The following is a 6,049-nucleotide window of genomic DNA, read 5'->3' as shown; positions in this document are numbered from 1 at the left end:
GTTTTTGCCATATATTTACATGAATCAGCCATGGATTTACATGTATTTCACATCCTGATCCCCCCTCCCACCTCCCTCCCCACCCCTTCGCTCTGGGGCTTCCCAGTGCACCAGCCCTGAGCACTTGCCTCATGCATCCCACCTGGGCTGGTGATCTGTTTCACCCTTGATAATATACATGTTTCAATACTGTTCTCTCAAATCCTCCCACCCTTGCCTTCTCCCACAGAGTCCAAAAGTCCATTCTCTACATATGTGTCTCTTTTACTGTTTTTCATTTAGGGTTATCGTTACCATCTTTCTAAATTCCATATATATATGTGTGTTAGTATACTGTATTGGTGTTTATCTTTCTGGATTATTTCACTGTGTATAATGGGCTCTAGTTTCATCCATCTCATTAAAACTGATTCAAATGAATTCTTTTTAATGGCTGAGTAATATTCCATGGTGTATATGTAGCACAGCTTCCTTATCCATTCATCTGCTGATGGGCATCTAGGTTGCTTCCATGTCCTGGCTATTATAAACAGTGCTGCGATGAACATTGGGGTACATGTGTCTCTTTCAGATCTGGTTTCCTCAGTGAGTATGCCCAGAAATGGGATTGCTGGGTCATATGGCAGTTCTATTTCCAGTTTTTTAAGAAATCTCCACACTGTTCTCCACAACGGCTGTACTAGTTTGCATTCCCACCAACAGTGTAAGAGGGTTCCCTTTTCTCCACACCCTCTCCAGCATTTATTGCTTCTAGACTTTTGGATAGCAGCCATCCTGACTGGCGTGTAATGGTACCTCATTGTGGTTTTGATTTGCATTTCTCTGATAATGAGTGGTGTTGAGCATCTTTTCATGTGATTTGTTAGCCATCTGTATGTCTTCTTTGGAGACATGTCTGTTTAGTTCTTTGGCCCATTTTCTGATTGGGTCATTTATTTTTCTGGAATTGAGCTGCAGGAGTTGCTTTTATATTTTTGAGATTAATCTTTTGTCTGTTGCTTCGTTTGCCATTATTTTCTCCCATTCTGAAGGATGTATTTTCACCCTGCATATTGTTTCCTTGTTGTGCAAAAGTTTTTAAGTTTAATTAGGTCCCATTTTTTTATTTTTGCTTTTAATTCCAATATTCTGGGAGTTGAGTCATAGAGGATCCTGCTGTGATTTATGTCAGATAGTGTTTTGCCTATGTTCTCCTCTAGGAGTTTTATAAGTTCTCGTCTTATATTTAGATCTTTAATCCATTTTGAGTTTACTTTTGTGTATGGTGTTAGTAGGTGTTCTAGTTTCATTCTTTATAGGTGGTTGACCAGTTTTCCCAGCACCACTTGTTAACGAGGTAGTCTTTTTTCCATTGTATATCCTTGCCTCCTTTGTCAAATATAAGGTGTACATAGGTATGTGGATTTATCTCTGGGCTTTCTATTTTGTTCCATTGATCTATATTTCTGTGTTTGTGCCAGTACCATACTGTCTTGATGTCTGTGGCTTTGTAGTAGAGCCTGAAGTCAGGCAGGTTGATTCCTCCAGTTCCAGTCTTCTTTCTCAAGATGACTTTGGCTCTTCGAGCCAAAATTTGTATTTCCATACAAATTATGAAATTATTTGTTCTAGTTCTGTGAAAAATACCGTTGGTAGCTTGATAGGGATTGCATTGAATCTATACATTGCTTTGGATAATATAGTCATTTTGACAATATTGATTCTTCCAATCCATGAACACGGTACATTTCTCCATCTATTTGTGTCCTCTTTGATTTCTTTCATCAGTGTTTTATAGTTGTCTATATATAGGTCTTTCATTTCTTTAGGTAGATATACGCCTAAGTATTTTATTCTTTTTGCTGCAATGGTGAATGGTATTGCTTCCTTAATTTCTCTTTCTGTTTTCTCATTGTTAGTGTATAGGTATGCAAGGGATTTCTGTGTGTTAATTTTATATCCTGCAACATTACTATATTCATTGATTAGCTCTAGTAATTTTCTGGTAGAGTCTTTAGGCTTTTCTATATAGAGGGTCATATAGTCTGCAAACAGTGAAAGTTTTACTTGTTCTTTTCCTATCTGGATTCCTTTTACTTCTTTTTCTGCTCTGATTGCTGTGGCCAACAGTTCCAAAAGTATGTTGAACAGTACTGTTGAGAGTGGGCACCCTTGTCTTGTTCCTGCTTTCAATTTTTCACCATTGAGGATAATGTTTCCTATGGGTTTGACATATATAGCTTTTATTATGTTGAGGTACATGACTTCTAGTCCTGCTTTCTGGACAGTTTTTTATCAAAAATGGATGTTGAATTTTGTCAAAGGCTTTTTCTGCATCTATTGAGATAATCACATTGTTTTTATCTTTCAGTTTGTTAATGTGGTGTATTACATTGATTGATTTGTGGATATTAAAGAATCCTTGCATCCCTGGGATAAAGCCCACTTGGTCGTGATGTATGATCTTTTAAATATATTGTTGGATTCTGTTTGCTAGAATTTTGCTAAGAATTGTTGCATCTGTGGTAATCAGTGATATTGCCCTGTAGTTTTCTTTTCTTTTTTTGTGTAGCATCTTTGTCTGGTTTTGGTATTAAGGTGATGGTGGCCTCATAGAATGAGTTTGGAAGTTTGCCTTTTTCTGCAACTTTCTGGAAGAGTTTGCATAAGATAGGTGTTAGCTCTTCTCTAAATTTTTGGTAAAATTCAGCTGTGAAGCCATCTGGTTCTGGGCTTTTGTTTGCTGGAAGATTTCTGATTACAGTTTTGATTTCTGTGCTTATGATGGGTGTGTAAAGATCTGTTTCTTCCTGGTTCCATTTAGAAAGTTATTCTTTTCTAAGAATTTGTCCATTTCTTCCAAGTTGTTCATTTTATTGGCACATAGCTCCTGGTAGTAGTCTCTCTCTCTCTTTTTTTTTTTCAATTATTTTTATTAGTTGGAGGCTAATTACTTTGCAACATTGCAGTGGGTTTTGTCATACATTGACATCAATCAGCCATGGAGTTACATGTATTCCCCATCCCGATCCCCCCTGCCACGTCCCCCCCCCCCCACCCGATTCCCCTGGGTCCTCCCAGTGCACCTGGCCCGAGCACCTGTCTCATGCATCCCACCTGGGCCGTTGGTCTGTTTCACCATAGATAATATACATGCTGTTCTCTCGAAACATCCCACCCTCGCCTTCTCCCACAGAGTCCAAAAGTCTGTTCTGTACATCTGTGTCTCTTTTTCTGTTTTGCATATAGGGTTATCATTACCATCTTTCTAAATTCCACATATATGTGTTAGTATGCTGTAATGATCTGTATCTTTCTGGCTTACTTCACTCTGTATAATGGGCTCCAGTTTCATCCATCTCATTAGAAGTGATTCAAATGAATTCTTTTTAACGGCTGAGTAATATTCCACGGTGTATATGTACCACTGCTTCCTTATCCATTCGTCTGCTGATGGGCATTTCTCCGAAGAAGACATACAGATGACTAACAAACACATAAAAAGATGCTCCACATCACTCATTATCAGAGAAATGCAAATCAAAACCACAATGAGGTACCATTACACGCCAGTCAGGATGGCTGCTATCCAAAAGTCTACAAGCAATAAATGCTGGAGAGGGTGTGGAGAAAAGGGAACCCTCTTACACTGTTGGTGCGAATGCAAACTAGTAAAGCCACTATGGAAAACAGTGTGGAGATTTCTTAAAAAACTGGAAATAGAACTGCCATATGACCCAGCAATACCACTCTTGGGCATACACACTGGTAGTAGTCTCTTATGATCCTTTGTATTTCAGTGTTTTCTGTTGTGATTTCTCCATTTTCATTTCTAGTTTTTTGTAATTTTGTTCTTCTCCCTTTGTTTCTTGATGAGTCTGGCTAACGGTTTGTCAATTTTATTTACCTTTTCAAAAAACCAGCTTTTAGCTTTGTTGATTTTTGCTATAGTCTCTTTGTTTCTTTTGCATTTATTTCTGCCCTAATTGTTAAGATTTCTTTCCTTCTACTAACCCTGGCATTCTTCATTTCTTCCTTCTCTAGTTGCTTTAGGTGTAGGGTTAGGTTATTTATTTGACTTTTTTCTTGTTTCCTTTTTTTTTTTTTTTTTTTGGGTGTTACAGCTCTATTTATTTAGATAATAGCAGGAAAATCCATCTTTGAGGCATGAAGGCATGTTGATCCAAAGATGCAAGACACGAAGAGAAGATCACCCCATCACGTGGGGGAGAGGGAGGGAGCAAAAAAAAAAAAGGAGAGAAGAGGGCTTTGGCTCCTCTTTTTATATGTTTCTCTGCCCCTGGGCCTGTCTTATGTAAATTGGGCTTAGGCAGGAGCGTTGTTTGTTTTACCTGAGGTTCTCACTCCAGTCCTTGGACCTTTCTTTGTTCTTTTTTCATGGGCTTTCCCTTCCAGGTCTGTTGGCCACCGCCATTTTGGACTCTTTTTCCCTATTCTAGCTACCTAACATTCCCCCCTCAAGAGATGGGAGGCCCAATTCTTTGGGAATAGGGGCGTCAAGGTCTCTCTGGCTACTTCCTGCTGAACTGGGATGGCGAGGGGCATTGGGCCTCCCCCTCTTGCTAGTCTCAGGCCTCAGAGTCCTTATAGCAGTGTCCATCTAAGGGTGAGTGATATTTTCCGTGGTTGGCTGTAGTTTTATATCTTTGTTGAACTGGCGCTGCATGTCGTAGCTTGACCTGGGCAGAGACAAGACAGGTTAGACAATTGACAGTATATGGAACAGTCATTAGCAGCATCAGTGTGACACAACAAGGACTAGTAGGGGCAATTTTAAATTCACATTGCCAGGATAGCTCAAGTCCCTCCTTGTTCAGGGAGCAGAAGATCTATCTCCTGTCTGTTTTCGAGTACAATCTCTGCCAAGCTGTGTTGGCTCTTTAGAGCTGTCTTGAGAAATCTTATCCCCAGAGACCAGGTTTTGGGGTTGTTTATTAGAAGGGCACTCATTTGTAGTTCTGAATAGGTATCTGAGATCTCCCAGGGGCTCATAGGTATATTGAGTGTCCTCTTCTGTTTTCTTCCATGGCTTGACTCGTGAGTAGTGAATCTAGGAGTCATATCCTGGCACCTTGACCGCTGTGGGAGTAGAAAGTATTACAGGGGAGGGGCCCTTCCATGTGGGCTGGAGTTGAGCCTTTGGGGACCCAAATTTCCAGACTTTAGTTAGGACTTGAGTCCCTGGAGCATATAGTGGCAAGTCTTTAGAGCCTTTTGGGTCCTGGTTTATACCCCAAAAGCGTATATCCTGTTGGAATTGCCCAACGGCCATGGTATAAGACTGGAGGGTCTGAACCTCTGGATCTAGGAAGAGGTCATTGGCATAAATAAAAGGTCTCCCATATAGCATCTCATAAGGACTAAAACCAACCTGTTCCTTAGGGCCAATACGGGTACAGAGAAGAGCTATTGGTAAAGCCTCCTTCCATCCCAGGGAGGTCTCTTGGGTTATCTTTTTTATCGCTGATTTTAAGAATTGGTTGGCTCTTTCTACTTTTCCCGAAGACTGAGGCCTCCAGGCACAATGGAGATAATAAGTAACGCCCAATGCTTTCTTGAGTTAAGCCTGATTGCTTTGAACCTTCCCCTTAGCACTGCTTTTACAGTATCCCATAAGTTTTGGGTTGTTGTGTTTTCATTTTTATTTGTTTATATGCATATTTTGATTCCTTTCTTGATTTCTTCTGTGACGTGTTGGTTATTCGGAAGCGTGTTATTTAGCCTCCTTATGTTGTATATTTTAATAGTTTTTTTTTTTTTTTTTTATCCTGTAATTGAGATCTCATCTTACTGCATTGTGGTCAGAAAAGATGACTTGAATGATTTCAATTTTTTTGAATTTACCAAGGCTAGATTTATGGCCTAGGATGTGATCTATCCTGGAGAAGGTTCTGTGTGCACTTGAGAAAAAGGTGAAATTGATTGTTTTGGGGTGAAATGTCCTAGAGATATCAATTAGGTCTACCTGGTCCATTGTGTCTTTTAAAGTTTTTGTTTCCTTGTTAATTTTCTGTTAAGTTGATCTACCCATAGGTGTGAGTGGGTTATT

This window comes from Dama dama, chromosome 2 (genome assembly GCF_033118175.1).
Source record: "Dama dama isolate Ldn47 chromosome 2, ASM3311817v1, whole genome shotgun sequence".
NCBI classification, from domain to species: Eukaryota; Metazoa; Chordata; class Mammalia; order Artiodactyla; family Cervidae; genus Dama; species Dama dama.
This window is presented reverse-complemented; position numbering follows the sequence as displayed.